Source organism: Aethalodelphis obliquidens, unplaced genomic scaffold, assembly GCF_003676395.1.
Source record: "Aethalodelphis obliquidens isolate GAN/ISIS:26980383/991018 unplaced genomic scaffold, ASM367639v1 scaffold6, whole genome shotgun sequence".
Classification (NCBI taxonomy): domain Eukaryota; kingdom Metazoa; phylum Chordata; class Mammalia; order Artiodactyla; family Delphinidae; genus Aethalodelphis; species Aethalodelphis obliquidens.
The window spans coordinates 10,824,383-10,840,745 of NW_020837950.1; the positions used below are offsets into that span (position 1 = coordinate 10,824,383).

Consider the following 16,363-nt stretch of genomic DNA (forward strand, 5'->3'; position numbering starts at 1 on the left):
ACAGGCACTGCAAACACTTTCTGTTGAATATTCGGCGGTTAACTCAGCATTACACGTAATAAGCAGTGGATAAATACTCAGCAAAAGGGAGGGAGTCGGCGGTCCTGAGAGCCTGTGAAGTAGTGAAGTCTCTTGGCTTTGCCCACCCAGCATCCCTTTCCTCCTCCTTTCAATAAATCACCCGGATTTCCCCGGGCTGTCAGTCACCCTTGCTTTGTTCTCAGCCCATGTAGTTAGAGGAGGTGACTCCACTGCCTCTTTCATGGGCATGTGACATCAGCTTGGCTAGTCAGGGTCACCAGGGTCCGTTATGTAGTTATGAAACCGTTGCAAAAAGGTTTTTCCTTTCTGTGGGTTTGTTAAGCCGGAGCTACTAGTGACCCTCTTTTCTACCACGTAGGGAAAACCTTTCTGAGAATGAAGTCAACACAGAGGAAATCAGAGCAGGGAGATGGAGGGAAAGGAATGGGGATGAGGGGGACACATGCACACATACACCCACCCTACACCCACAACTTATGGCCCTGGATTCAGCAGCCCCTAAAGCCAGCAACTCCAGTTTCACTCTCCAGGCAGGTTAGCTATTTAGTTTGAATTAGGTGTCCGTCGCTTACATCTGAAAACATCCTTCCAGGTAGGAGGTCTTAGCATGAACTGACTGTGGCATAGTCCCTGTCCTCGGGCTTTGCAGTGCTAAGCCAGATCAGTATTAGGTTAGCTGACCCACAGTGTGAAAAATGTATCCCTAGAGGTAAGAACTAATTTCTGTGGGAGTAGAAGAGATGGGGAATTAGGAATTCTGCTGGCTTGGGGAGAGACCAGCACAGAGAGCTGTTATTTAACAAAGGAGAAACAGGAACATTTTTAGAACTGTATGTAATTCAATTACTTGCCTTTTGAGTCTGAAAGAAAGGGAGGCTTTCCAGAGCGTATAGTTAATTGCAGATAAGAGAGATAATTTCAGAGCTTCGCCAGCAGTAGAGTCTCGGTATTTACTGTACACACAATTGTTTCGGGAGCAGCCAAATGAGAGGTTATCAGAAAGTTGTCCAGAGTTTATTTGAACACCACAGGGGAACAGCTGCTCTTCTCAACAAAACGTCAGTTGGCTTTCCGGTGTCAGCAGAATTCCGAGTGCTTCATGAACTTTAAAGATTTGTTTCTTCTTCTCCATGTTAGGCTTTATGATGATTATTTTATTTTTTATAATTGACCTCGTTTGACTTTTAAAAAATTAATAGTCTTTATTTTGGGGAAGCAGTTTTAGGTTACAGAAAAATTGAGCAGAAAGTAGAGTTTCCATACCCATAGCCCCGAGTTTTCTCATAATATTATTAACGTCTTGCATTAGTGTGATGTATCTGTTAGTTGATTAGCCAATATTGATTTATTATTATTAACTAAAGTCCGTAGTCTACGGTAGAGTTGACTGTGTTGTACACTGTGGGCTTTGACAACCTGTCTTTTGAACCAGCCTTTCGATAGGGATCGTGTTGAATCTCCAGATCAATTTGAGAAATATTGCTGTCTTACCAATGTTAAGAATTCTGATCCGTGAACATGGGGTGTGTTTCCATTGATTTAGGTCTTTTAAAATTTCTTTCAACTGTGTTTTCGTTTTCTTTTTTAAACATCTTTATTGGAGTACAATTGCTTTAACAATGGTGTGTCAGTTTCTGCTTTATAACAATAGTTTCTGCTTTATAACAAAGTGAATAAGTTATACATATACATATGTGCCCATATCTCTTCCCTCTTACATCTCCCTCACTCCCACCCTCCCTATCCCACCCCTCTAGGTGGTCACAAAGCACCGAGCTGATCTCCCTGTGCTATGCGGCTGCTTCCCACTAGCTATCTACTTTACCTTTGGTAGTGTATATATGTCCATGCCACTCTCTCACTTTGTCCCAGTTCTCAGGGAACACAACTTACACCTCCTTGTTAAATTTATTACAGTGTATTTTTTTTTGCTTTTTGATGGCTGTATAAATGGAATCATTTTTAAAATTTCACTTTCAGAGTGTATATACATTGTTAGTGTATAGAAATACAGTTGTTTTTTGTATATTGCTCTTGTTTTCTTCTACCTTGTTGAACTTGTTTATCAGTACTAATAGTTTTTTAATTGTGTATATGACTTCTTTAGGATTGTCTATATACCAGATTATGCAATCTGTGAATAGAGATAGTTTTATTTCTTGTCCAGTATGGATGTTAGTATCATTTTACAGTGATTTGAAAACTTTACTGTGACATGAGAACAAAGTAACATGTTATGGAAATTCTAATGAAATCATCCTATTTTGTAGCTTTATGAAAAGGACAAAGGATGGTATTTATGAAATTTATCCCCTCGTAATTGAGCTGGTAACTCAGTCAGTGAGCTTCTTAGCCATTCCTGTATCTTCTTTGGGGAAATATCTATTTGAATCCTTTGCATATTTTTATATTAGGTTATTTGTCTATAAGTCCCTTTTTGGACATATGATTTGCACATATTTTCTCCCAGTCTCTGGCTTGTCTTTTTGCTTTCTTAATGGTATCTTTTGAAGCTCAAACATTTAAAATTGTGATGAAGTTCAATTTATCATTTTCTTCTTCCGAAGCTTATGATTTTGATGTTTCTAAATACTCTTTGCCTAACCAAAAGTTGCTAAGATTTTCTCATATGTTTCTTTCAAAACTTTTGTTGTTTTAGCCCTTACATTTAGGTCTATGATCCATTTTCAGTTAAGTTTTGTGTATGGTGTAAGGTTCAGGTATATGTTCAATTTCTTTTTTCTCTTCTCCTCTTTTCTCTTCTCTTCTCCTCTTCTTTCTCTCTCTCTCTCTTTTTTGCATATGGATATCCAGTTGTTCCAGCACCATTTGCTGAAAAGATTATCCTTTACCTATTGATTTATTTTGGCACCTTTGTAGAAATTTATTTATTTAAAAAAAAATAATTAAAATTTGTGTTTTGCTGCGCACTGGCTTTCTCTAGTTGCGTTGAGTGGGGTCTACTCTTTTTTTTTTTTGGCGGTACGCAGGCCTCTCACTGTTGTGGACTCTCCCGTTGTGCAGCACAGGCTCTCCCAGACCAGGGCACGAACCCGTGTCCCCTGCATTGGCAGGTGGACTCTCAACCACTGCGCCACCAGGGAAGCCTGGGTCTACTCTTCATGGCGATGCGCAGGCTTCTGATTGCGGTGCTTTCTCTTGTTGCAGAGCGTGGGCTCTAGGTGCGCAGGCTTCAGTAGTTGCGGCACGTGGGCTCAGCAGTTGTGGCTCGCGGGCTCTATAGCACAGGCTCAGTAGCTGTGGCGCATGGACTTAGTTGCTCCACGGCATGTGAGATCTTCCCGGACCAGGCCTTGAACCTGTGTTGCCTGCATTGGCAGCCAGATTCTTAACCGCTGCGCCACCAGGGAAGTCCCTGTGGAAATTTAATTGACCATAAATGTAAGAGGTTTTTTTTTTTCTCTCTTCCTTATGTCAGTATCACACCTCACTTAAGTTTTTGCAATGTAATTTTTCTATGAAAAAGGTTTGTTCAAGAAATGGACCTAAGCTGCAGTATAGCTCCCTTTAAAAAAAAAAAAAACAAAACTGTTGTACCTTTGCTACTTTTCATCTCCGTTCCTGTTTGAGTCACTCTGTTAAAAGTATTAGTCTCTGGTTATTTCTCTTTGGGATAACAGTGGAAATCTGAAGTCGTAGGAGAGAATGCAAATCAGTCTAGATGCATTTTCTAGATTATTTTATTTCCAAAAACTACTTTGTTTTTCATAAAAGTGGTAAGCTTTTTTATGCCCATTATCCATTTGTATAAAACAGAGTAAATTAAAATTTTTTCATTACCTCTGTCTTAATCATTACCAATAATTACTGGCTGAAAGATTTATACATTTGGTATATTATTTCAAGAATTTCAAGTATTTTCATTAATGGTTCTATGAATTGGGTCTTTTATACAGAAAAAGGTAAATTTCACAAAACAGTTATTTTGCCAGATGGAAACTCTATGAATTGAAATGTCTTGGGTTTTGGGATTATAGTATGGTTTTATGTTTTCTGAAAATTGGACATTTTTTATAATATAATTAAAATGCTAGCTACATTTTTATATCTACCTGTGCTATTTTTGCCTTTGTGTTGGTATGGTTCTCAATAGACTGCTGTGGAGACATTAAAATAATTATGTTAGAAACACGAAGACTGCAAATTTATATCTCTTCTTTAGTTATAACTGTGAAAATTGTGAATGCATAGAGGTTAAAAAGGAAAAGTCAGTGCTTTATTGTGATGTTTGGATTCCAGTTGGCCTTTTTTTTGTCTTCTAGTAAAGTTACAATTTTGTTTGGGGAATGACTTTTATTTTTAATGTGAACAAAATATAAATTTAGTCTTGGTGAAATTCAGAGACATTTCTCTTCTCTGGCATATAGCTAAAAGCTGACTTCTGCTATTGGACTTTAATCAGATATTAAAATCACATGATTAGATTTAGAACATGTTTTCTGCCGTTGCATTAGTGGGTCAAGCCATGCCTCCCTGTTCCCGGAGGGCTCAGTTCTCCAGGATGGCTTATCTGCTTCCTGCTCTTTCTTGTAATCTTCTCATTTCCACCTGGGTAGAGCTGACGTGTTTTGTTACCTGGCCCCTTTGCTTTCCTTGCAGTCCTCTGGCTGATAATGTCACTTCATAAAAATGCACCCATGGGCAACATGGAATTACTCTTTTTATTTTCATTGAAAAGAAAAAGCAGTAGGTAAGCTTTCATTTATTTCTCTAGGATGTGGGTATCATGATTTTTTTAACCCAGTCACTCCTTTCTGTCCTTTCTTTCTCTTTGGTGCCCTTTTAAAAATCTTTGTGACCTGTTTGCAGAATGATGAATGACCTTATGAGGAGTGTAGTCTAATGTTCTAGGAGGATACGGTCCTATTGGTCTTGTTTTTCTTAGGGAGCTGAAACATACTAGGGCTGGGTGAGGGTAACTTCTTAACTGCCCTTTATTCTGAATAGAGCCTTGTGTTGACTGAAGTTAGGGGTTCGGAATGGCTGAGCCGTTGCAATTTGAGTTGTGGTACAATTACATTTTGTGAAGGCTCCTGCCTATTTATAATCATTTGGTCGCAGAATCAGATCAACTTGGTCACATTCGGTGAGCCTGATGCAAGAATAAAGAGCATGTCCGGAACTTGCTTTCGTTAGGAGAAACCACATTCTTGTGTAAACCTCTAATGAGGATGTTTATGATAAATATATGTACTGTATTACTAGAATTTGGAATATTACATCTTTTGACTTTTTATTTGTCTTTATATTTTTTATGTTACATAATCTGTGAGGTATTGGATTTCCTTTAAAAGCCTTCAAAGATAACATACTCCAATGACATGTAGTCAGTTTATTTTAGTGTAATTTCTGATGTAAGAACAAGCAGTAGTTTCTCAGTCCCATAGTGACCTGTAATGAATAAAACATTTAGTTTGATTATACTGTCCGAATAAGACCTATAGTATTCATGACACGATAACTGTTCAGAACTTCTGAAGTTTCCAAATTGATTACTATCTGCTGAGAGAAGAATTCATCTTCATTTATAAACAAAAATAAGTCTATTGGATGTTTTTACGTAGACAGTATCCAAGCCAGTCATTTATTTAGAAAATGAATATCAACATCAGTCTAGCTTACTTTAGGAAATTGCTCTGTGCAATTTGCTAGTGTGCCCTTTTTAAGAATGAAAAAATTAGTTTTTCCTGCATTCTTCATGCTGCTGAGGCCCTTTGAAGACAGAATTTAGAATGTTAGTAACTCCTCTGTGCTTGGTTTCATAAGGGTGGTTTTCTTGACGACTTGAGGTTGTAAATAGTTTGTGAGGGCTGTGGCTCCTTTCTGGTGTCTGGTTAAAGCTTGACAGTGGCCATGCCTGGGAAAGTAGGAGGGTAACTAGTGGCTTTACCAAAGACTTATCTCAGAAATAGAAAGTCTGGAGTTCCAACCAAGACTTCAGGTCCTCGATGATTCTAAAATTGAATTAAAAATGACCACTGACCTGGAGGAGGCATTCATTTATGAGTGTTCAGAGATGCTGAGTTAATTTTACTTGGTTCAGTGCAATTCAGTTAAATTCCAAATGAACTTGTTAACGGTATTAACAAAGTCTACTTTGGTAGTTGCTGGAGGGAACAAAATGAAGTATCCTGGAGGAGAGATAGCCAGAATACAAGCCCTTCTGGGAGAGGTAACATTTTATTGAGCTTGTCCAGTGTGCTAAGGACTTAACACTCTCTTGGCTTCTGATGGATTGGGACAGGGGCGGGGAGAATCCTCACAACAGTCCTATGAGAGAGACAGTATTACCTGTTTTGTAGATAAAGAATCTCAGGAGCTGAGAGATCAAATGGTTTTATCCAAGTTTCACATCTTGGATAAAATTTTTTTTTTTTTTTTTTTTGCGGTACGCGGGCCTCTCACTGTTGTGGCCTCTCCCGTTCGCAGAGCACAGGCTCCGGACGCGCAGGCTCAGTGGCCATGGCTCACGGGCCCAGCCGCTCCACGGCATGTGGGATCTTCCCGGACCGGGGCACGAACCCGCATCCCCTGTATCAGCAGGCGGACTCTCAACCACTGCGCCACCAGGGAAGCCCTGGATAAATTTAATTTAAATCTAAACTTTTTTTAGATTTAAATTTGAATCTAAATTTGAATCTAATTTAAATTTGAATCTAAACTTTTTTTTTCTCAAACCTCATGCTATACCTGTGTAAATAAAAGCACAGCCTCTCACGTGGTTGGCCTGTAGAAAACTCTGTATCTCTATATATCTTTCATCATTATTATAACTAATGAGATAATAAAGGCTCAAAGTACTGTATGAATAGGATGCTTTGGAATTTCCAAGTAGAAAGAGGTTAATTTGGATGTAGATTAATCTGGAGAAGTGGCATTTTGCTATTTTTGATAAATGAATAGGAGGTAGGAGGTTGTAAGTGGATGGGGGTTTCCAAGGCTTTTTACCTGAGGAAAATACCTAATCAGAACCTCAGAGGTGGAAATAAAAATGCATGGCATGTTTGGGAGTCTGTCCACGATCTTACAGCCAAGGTACGTGGCCCAGCCATGCACTCTGTCAGCTTGCCGTGAGTTACCCGGAGGTATCTGGTTACTGAGGGAATCAGACCCTCCCAAGCAGCTACTTAGAGAAGGAAGGAAGAAGGTCAGCCTTGGACTTCCCTGACTGTCCCCAACCCTGATTCTACACTTGTTTTTTGGGGGGCTTCGAGCTTCTTTGCACTGCCTGCCTTGGGGGCCCCCATGGTATTTGACAGTGGGGAGGGACCAAGGGGTTCAACTCTATGACGGTTTCAGTGTTTTCCCCGGTAGTATTCGTAGTTGAACACTGCTGTGGTGTAAATGAATGTGTCCCCTCCTCAAATTCACATGGTGAAATCCTAACCCCCCAAAGATGATGGTATGAGGAGGTGGTGACTTTGGGAGGTGCTTAAGTCATGACGGTGGAGCCCTCGTGAATGGGATTACTGCCTTATAAAAGAGGCTCCAGAGAGATCCTAGCTCCTTCTGCCATGTGAGGAAACAGCGAGAACGCCAGCTATGAATCAGGAAAAGGGCCCTCACCAGAAGGTGACTGTGCTAGCACCGCGATCTTGGATGTCCAGCTTCCAGAACTGTGAGAAATAAATTTCTGTTGTTTATAAACCACCCGGTCTCTGATATTCTGTCATAGCATCCCGAGTGGACTAGGATAAATACCTAGCAGATGATAATCTCCCCTTTCCCCCACCCTGTTCCTGCAGTTTTGTCTTAGACAAAGAATATAGAAAAAAGTAAAAGGCCAGCTACGCAGAACCCTTTATGAAGCTGTGATTGCCAGCCTCCAGCTTTGATATGTGATGCTTCTGGTTTGGTTCGTAGAGTCTGTGTTGTCTAGAAGAGCTTGACTTGTTCTGTGATGGGTTGGTTGTCTGGCAGTTTTGTGATGCAGTTTGAGACAAAGCAGGTCTGTTTTGATACTTATATTACATGCAGAAAAGGGACGGCTGTTTGAGATTGAATTATAAAGCAGATGCCACTGGAGAGCAATTTCTCAATATAGTTTAAAATTTAAAATCACCAGCAATTTCATAAATAGGTTCACTTACAACTATGCCAAGATATTTATACAAGGTATATTATATTACAGCATATTTGTAAAGAATTAAAACTCAATAAGTGTGCTGATTTGGAATTACATTATTTTTATATATACATACACATATACAACTTATATGTGTATGTATGTGCATGTGTCTATATAAAATGAAAAAATGTTTTGCAGAATCATGTGACTACCATTCCCTTTTGTATAAATGTTTTAAAGAAGATATTGTATATATGCTGGTACATACATTTTTTCCCCCTAGGGAGATATTACACTGAAAACCTTTTTCTTTTCCATATTATTTGAGTTTTCTAGCCATGTTCATTTATTCATTTTCTTTCCTTTTAAACAAGAATCAAGAGCTAGCTGGGCAGTGTATGATCATGACCATAACCATTCGTTGTTGTTTTTTTAAAATAAATTTATTTGTTTATTTATGGCTGTGTTGGGTCTTCGTTGCTGCGCTCGGGCTTTCTCTAGTTGCGACGAGCGGGGGCTACTCTTCGTTGCGGTATGCGGTCTTCTCATTGTGATGGCTTTTCTTGTTGCGGAGCACAGGCTCTAGGCGCACGGGCTTCAGTAGTTGCGGCACGTGGGCTCAGTATTTGTGGCTCGCGGGCTCTAGAACTCAGACTCAGTAGTTGTGGCGCATGGACTTAGTTGCTCCGCGGCATGTGGAATATTCCCGGACTAGGGCTCGAACCCGTGTCCCCTGCATTGGCAGGTGGATTCTTATCCACTGCACCACCAGGGAAGTCCCATCCATTGTGTTTTAATGCAGTTTATAAAACCTTACTAAATGTTTGTAAAAACACTGTAAATTTTTTTCTCATGTTCGTCAGTCTTTCTTGCCTCTCTGCATGCAGAGGAAGAAGGTAATTTTTATGGGAAGAGCGGTAAAGTATGCGCTAAGCCAGCGAACGTTCCCTTGAAAGCTTATTAGTTAAAACACTGAGTTGGGAAAGAGAAAGGAGAAAGATATTTACCAAATGTGACTTGAAGGACACAGAATCCCTTCGTGCTGAAGTATGTCTGAAAGTGTACCCTTCTTTGCTTTAAATATGAGCTTTAGACTGAATTGTATTTGCTTTTCAGACCACAGGGCTGGAGGTGGCAGTGGAAGTCTTCAAAATCTGATTGCTCATCAGGAAAGCTGTTTGCTGAGAAAGGCCTGCCTGTTTGGAGTAGAAGTTAGGACTGATACACAGATAAAGTCAGGGTGCCTTTTAAATATCTTCTGACTTCTTGCTTTTCTCTTAATTAAAACCCCAGGCATGAGTCATAGGTCAAAGGAGATGACTCCCCTAAACTCTTCCCGAAACAGTAACTGCTTAACTCTTCCACTCTTGGTAGGCTTCTCTGGAAACCATTGTATCTGTTTCTTTATGGTGTGATTTACCTCCTTTGGTCTCAGTTTGGATGCTGAAATTTAATCATAGGAAGAAGACAGTTTTACTTTAGAATGTAGGCAGTTGTCTGGAGAATAAACCCATTGTAACATCCCTTATGTATACATAGTTTGATCTCTTAATCCGTGAGGTTTTGTTTTTAAATCAACAAGGCCATGGAATTTTTCTAGTTTCAAAAGAATTTTAGTGACTTTTTTTCCCCTAAAATGGTTTGATATATAGCTCACCAGTAACATTTATTTTTGCTTTATCTTCCTTTCTTTCTGCATAGCTTCTGTACTGATATCTGACCCTCTTATACTTAGTCATGGCAAGAATTATAGCCCCCATATTTCAAGGTGTTTGAACCATAGTGTAGGAATTGTAATCTATTAGGAATGTTAATACAGAATACATATATGTGTGTATATTTGTGTATGTATGTAATTATTTATGTTTATAATGTAGAAATGTCTGAAACAAGTCTGTCACAATATATCATGAGTGAGAAAAACTGATATTACCTTCAATAAATACTCAGTTCCCCAAATAACTTGATAATTAAAATATTCAAGGTAACCAGTGTCTAGTATGGGGATCACAAACTCACATGCCTACCAGGACCTGACAGAAAAGTAAACAAGTGAACTGGGGCATAGAGGGGGAAAAAGGGCACAATTAGGGACTTCCCTGGTGGTCCAGTGGTTAAGACTCCACACTTCCATTGCAGGGGGCACAGGTTCAATCCCTGCTCAGGGAACTAAGATCCTGTATGCCGCGCGGTGCGGCCGAAAAGAAAAAAAAGGTGGGGGGGGGCATGATGACCACTCAGCGGTTGAGGAATGAGGGCCAGTGTTGCCTGATCTTCTAGTATTTCAAGAGAAGACATAAATTTGGATTTTTATGTGACTGCTCCCAGTCTTCAAGTGTTGGCAGCACATTTAAAATCATTCAGGGCTTCCCTGGTGGCGCAGTGGTTAAGAATCTGTCTGCCAACGCAGGGGACACGGGTTCCAGCCCTGGTCCGGGAAGATCCCACATGCCGCGGAGCAGCCTAGCCCGTGCACCACAACTACTGAGCCTGTGCTCTAGAGCCCACAAGCCACAACTACTGAGCCTGCGCTCTAGAGCCCGCGAGCCACAACTACTGAGGCTGCGTGCCACAACTACTGAAGCCTGTGCGCCTAGAGCCCGTGCTCCGCAACGGCTAAGAGAAGAGAAGCCACCACAATGAGAAGCCCGAGCACCGCAACGAAGAGTAGTCCCCGCTCACCTCAAACTAGAGAAAGCCCGCGCACAGCAACAAAGACCCAACACAGCCATAAATAAATAAATAAATAAAAATAATTCAAACATTGTACTCTTGTATTTTTCCCTATGATGTTCTTTGTCAGCGAGTGTTATGATTGCTGCCCGTAGAGTAGATGGCATGGGGCCTGAAAAATGTACGGCACGGCTCTTGCTTTCTAGAGGCACACAGTCTAGATGGGCCAGTGTGATGTGGGATGTTTAGTATGGACAGTAAAGGCCACAGGAACCCTGAGGAGGTAGAAACAGGCATGAGCCAGACAATCCTGGGAAGATGTCCTAGAGGAGGTGGAACCTGCAGTGAACTTTAAAGGGCAGCAAGGGCCTTAAGATCCAGGGCACTGGAGAGGAGCAGGGAGGGTGATGGAGGGCAGAGGTGGGGTGATGGGAAGATGTTTGTGGTGTTGGGACAGGGCTGGGCACGTGAGGAGAAGGTGGAGGGCTTCAGAGCAGGTCTGTGCCCCGAAGGGAGCTCCACTGTGAGCAGGTGATGCTGTGATGGGGGGGCAGCATTCCGAGCACCAATCCCGCTGCAGCTTGTAGGATGAAGAGAGGGGAGAATTGAAGATGGTAAGAACAAATCCTAGACTTTCACAGCCATGTAGGAATAAGGAGCAGGGTCTTGGCTGGGGCTTCGTTATTATCAGTGAAAAGGAAGAAATGTAGATAAGTTTCGGAGGGTCCAGTCCATCAGAAAACTTTATTGACTCGGCCTTAAGAACACACCCATGTTGCCACCTTGACCCAGGCCACCATTCTGTCTTGCCTGAATTATTCCAGGGACCTGCTAGCTGCTTTCCTTGATTCTATCCTTGCCTCTCTTTAGTCTGTTCTCAGTAGAGTGATCCTGTTTAAACTCGTCATTCTACGACACCCCTCTGCTCAGAACTTGAAATGACTTCTCTGTCTTCATGGTAAAAGATGAGGTCCTTCCAGTTACCTGACAGGACCTGTCATACCTGACCATACTAAGCCCCCTCCTTTCCTCTCTGACCTCATTGCCTCATATTCTCCCCCTGGCTAAGTCCACTCCAGCCACACTGGCCTTTGAACACACTGGGCACATTTCTGCCTCAGGGCCTTTACGTTTGCTGTTTCTTCTTCCTGTATCTTCCCCAGATATCCACCTGGTGAACTTCCTCTCTTATTTACATCTTTGCTCAGGTGTTACCTTCCCAGTGAAACCCACCTACCTACCCTGATGGTATTGAAAATTGCGAACCTTCCTGCCCCTTTCCCCAAATCCCTCTTCTCCTTCTTTATTTTTTTTCCTATAGAACTTATCCCTTTATAACACATTGCATACTTACATTTTAAGTTATTATCTTTCTACCCTCACTCTAAAATAAATTTGTACAATAGGAATTTGTGTAAATAGAAGTTCTAAAAGGCAGGGGTTTGGGGGGGGCTTGTGTTCACCGGTATATCCCCATCATCTAGCATAATACCTGGTGGCGAGTGGGTGCTTGATAAATACTTGTTGCATGAACGAATAAGTGGCTTTCAAGAGGCACGTAATATCTACTGCAAGTCTGTCACTGAGAATTAAAAAAAAAAAAAAAGATATAAGCCCTGCCCTCAGAGCACATGGTCTAGTGGGGAGGTGGCCAGGAATACAGAGTTTATTGACTTAATATAGTGCGTCCAGAGTTCTATGCAAACACAAGTAATGGTGCAGATACAAAGGTGAGTAGATTACTGTTTCTGCTTTATAGGTTTCATCTTCTAGAGAGGATGTGTAAATTGAGACGAAAAATGACCAGGATTGTGGCGATGGGAGTGGAGAGGTCGGAAGAGACTGGGGAGGGACCCCAGTGGTGGGATTAACAGGATGTGGTGAATGACAAGGAGTACAGGGCTGATGGGCTGATGGCTGAGGCTTGTAGGTGGTAATGTTATCTGTATTAGGAAAGGCAGGTGGAGGAGGCAGGGTGGGAAATAGCCACTAGAGACCCAGGAGGGATGTGATAGAGAATGAAAAATATAGCATAGCTGCTAAGTTTTGTCTTTGGGAAATTAGGAGACTGGAAATACCCATGCCCCAGTCAGGGAATTTGGGAAGGTAAATGAGTTTGTAGGACAGTAGGGGAAATGATATGTGTATCTTACCAGACTGTCAGTTCCAGGAGGGCAGGGATTTTGTTTGTTTAGTGATGTATCTCTAGCACCTAGAATGCTGCCTGCCACCTAGTACAATCTCAGTAAATGTTTATTGAATTGATGAATAACATAGTCGAATTTGGAGGACGTAAATGGTTATAAGGTCAGAACTTGTTAAGGCTTAAGTTGAGATTAAACACATTTAAATGATACTGGTTTTGGTATTTCTTTTAAAAAGAGCTTTGGTAATCATTTAGATGTAGGGCTTTAAAACGTTACATTTTGCCTGGTCACACACCTGGTTTGAATAGAAGTCTTGATTTCAGTGTGGGGGTGTGCGTTTTATGGAAGTATAGTTGTCTTACAGTATTACATTAGTTTCAGGTGTACAACACTAGTGTTATTTTTTAAACCCATTTCACTATCAGGAGCCGGCAGTACAGATGAACACAGCAGTACGTAATCCTGCATGCCAAGACGTGAGTGTCTGCATGAAAAGGTACACACGAGATAAGTGAGAATGTGTTTTTTTACACTCGCCTACCATGACGATGAACATCAACTGAATGTCCTGATTTTTCCTTGTGTTGGATCTTGGTTGCAGTGCAAATTGCTTATAAAAAAAAATGTGGCCTGGCAGCAGCTGGTGCTTAGAGGGTGCGCCCACACCCAGAGACTTTTCTTTATGATTGGATTCGGTATGTAACAGAGTATTTTATAAAGGCAGTGAAAATTATATGTTGGTTTTTTGGTTGTCATCAAAATGAGATTAGGGTTGGGACATTGTTGAATGTAATATCCTTTCATTATAAAAGAAAGGTAGTTAATGTTCAAAATAGTGAGAATTGGGTTATCAGTCTAGCCTTTGGCACCGGTAGGACTAAACAAAAACAGAGTCTTGCCGTGGCAGTGGTTCCAGCAGGGCAAAGGGCTGAATTATGTCCCCTCAAGATTCCTATGTTGAAGTCCTGACCCTCAGTACTTTGGAATGTGACTGTATATTTGGAGATAGGGTCTTTTTTTTTTTTTTTTTTTTTTTTTTGCGGTACGCGGGCCTCTCACTGTTGTGGCCTCTCCCGCTGTGGAGCACAGGCTCCGGACGCGCAGGCTTAGTGGCCACGGCTCACGGGCCCAGCCGCTCCGCGGCACGTGGGATCTTCCCGGACCGAGGCACGAACCTGTGTCCCCTGCATCGGCAGGCGGACTCTCAACCACTGCGCCACCAGGGAAGCCCCTGGAGATAGGGTCTTTAAAGAGGTGATTAAATTAAAATGAGGTCATGGAGGTGGGCTTTAAACCATTATGACTGGTGTTCTTATAAGACAAAGAAATTTGGACACAGACACGTATAATGGGAAGACCACGCCAGGACATCTACCAGCAGAGGAGAGAGGCCTCAGAACAAAACAGCTTTGCCAACACCTTGATGTTGACACCTTCATCCTGGACTTAGAGACCTCCATTGTGTAAGCCATACAGTCTGTGGTAGTTTGTTAGGGCAGTCCTAGCAAACTAATACAAGCTGAAGCCAGGGTTGTTCAGGGAAGCTTCCTCCTTGTGACTTTCTCCATCACCTGGTTTCAGCATCACAGTCCCCCTGGGTGTCTGGAAGAGGGTGATTCCTGGTGCCCTGGGTATTCCCCAAAAGAATGTGTCGATCTGAATGCTGACACATGCAGATTACCAGGCAACTATGGTGGCAATTCTTTGGGATATTCATTCACTTCCGACCGTTTTTGTTTGAAGCTGCCTGCCTCGTCAGCATTTCCATTTCCCTCAGAAACTCAATTAAGAGTGTGAGATGAAGCAGAGGCGCTTATCTTACAGCTTTTCCATGACTTGATGTCTCAACTTTCATTGATGTGTATAGTCCACGCTCTGCAGAACGGAGGAGATGCCTGCGGAGACAGGGCGGCTTTGTGGACGGCTGTCTTTGCTGGGAATTGGGCCATGTGTGTGAGACACCAGGATTTCAAGCCAAGTCTGCGTTCTCAGGAGACCATCTCTGGCATCTTGAAATTTAAGTGAAGCTTAATTTAATCCCTGGTTTTCACAGTAAATCTGTAGGCTTAAATCTCACAGTAAATCTGTGTTACTTACAGTAGGAGTTGGAAAACCATTGACTTCCTTTAGCCTGTTTATTTGAATTTGATTTACTGGGCAAATCAAGAAACAGAGCACCAGAGGTGTTTCAAAAACTTAAAAAATTTTCACTCCACATTCCAGTAGATCTACTTTCACAGTGGGTTGGGCAAGTGGAGTCTATAATTAATTAGGTTAAAATAAATGTTGGTTTTGTTCCATGTCTCCTATGCTTAGAGAACATGAGAACTTTTCCCTTGAATTCTTTCTTGATTGGGTTCCCGGGACACTCAACATCAGGATATTGAGAGCATCCGAAGCCTATAGTGAAGTGTTCCCGTCCTCTACTGTGTGTGCAGTGTCAAATAGACATGTTTGATGTTTTTTGGGGGTTTTTTTGGCTGCGCCTTGAGGTATGTGGGATCTTAGTTCCCTGACCAGGGATCGAACCCATGCCCCCTGCATTGGAAGCATGAAGTCTTAACTACTGGACCAGCAGGGAAGTCCAAGTTTGATGTTAATATACCTGTTTTGGTCAACTTTTCTGAGTGATATCGTGAAGAGTGCTTCTTCAAAGTCCTTATTTTCATATATTGCTATTACATAAGAGAGATGAGCTATCATTATAATTGAGAGCAATTTAAACTCTTCTGCTTTAAGTTATGAAATAACTTGTTTTGGCTGTGCCATCTCCCAGCCTGTCCTTTTCAGCAAATTTTTGTGGCTCATGGGGACAGATGACCCTGAGTGCTAGCAGCACCTGCAATCAGAATAGTTCTCATTCCAGGGCCCACACAACAGGGTGTGTTTGAAAGCACTTGGAAGCAAAGTATAAGCAACACACTGTACGCTTCATCATAAAACACTGTACTGGAATCTGCCTTGCCTCCAACCTGGGAAGCCACTCTCCCCTCTATCCTAAGATTTTGTTACAGTTTCCCTCTCTATAAAGGAAGAAAGAGTAAATGGAAATTTCTTCACTAGGTTGGAAAATGAAAATACTTAGATGAAGAAAAAGGTGATAACAGAGCTTGTATTTGAAGATGACCAAAATCTGGGTGGAAAGACAGTTCTGGAAGAGTGAGTTAGTAATTTTTATTCACCTAAATAAATTGTTTATCCAGCTTATTATTCTTTAACAAAAGCAATTGTTCCATGCTTAATTAATTGTAGACTATGTATCCAACAGATTGTATGGACCAGAATGTATTTCATCTATAGGAAAAGGAAAAAAAAAAACACCCTTAGAAAGGATTTAAATCAGGGGTCAGAGACTTACAGCTAAGAGGCCAGATCTGGCCTATGGCCTCTTTTTATATGGCTCACGAGCCTA

The 16,363-nt window shown here is 41.5% G+C and overlaps 1 protein-coding gene across 14 annotated transcripts in view; it reads left to right on the forward strand.

Moving 5' to 3' along the window:
* Positions 1 to 16,363, forward strand: part of APBB2 (amyloid beta precursor protein binding family B member 2) — a 376,970-nt gene that overhangs the window by 74,350 nt on the left and 286,257 nt on the right. The gene's annotated exons all lie outside the window — the stretch shown is intronic.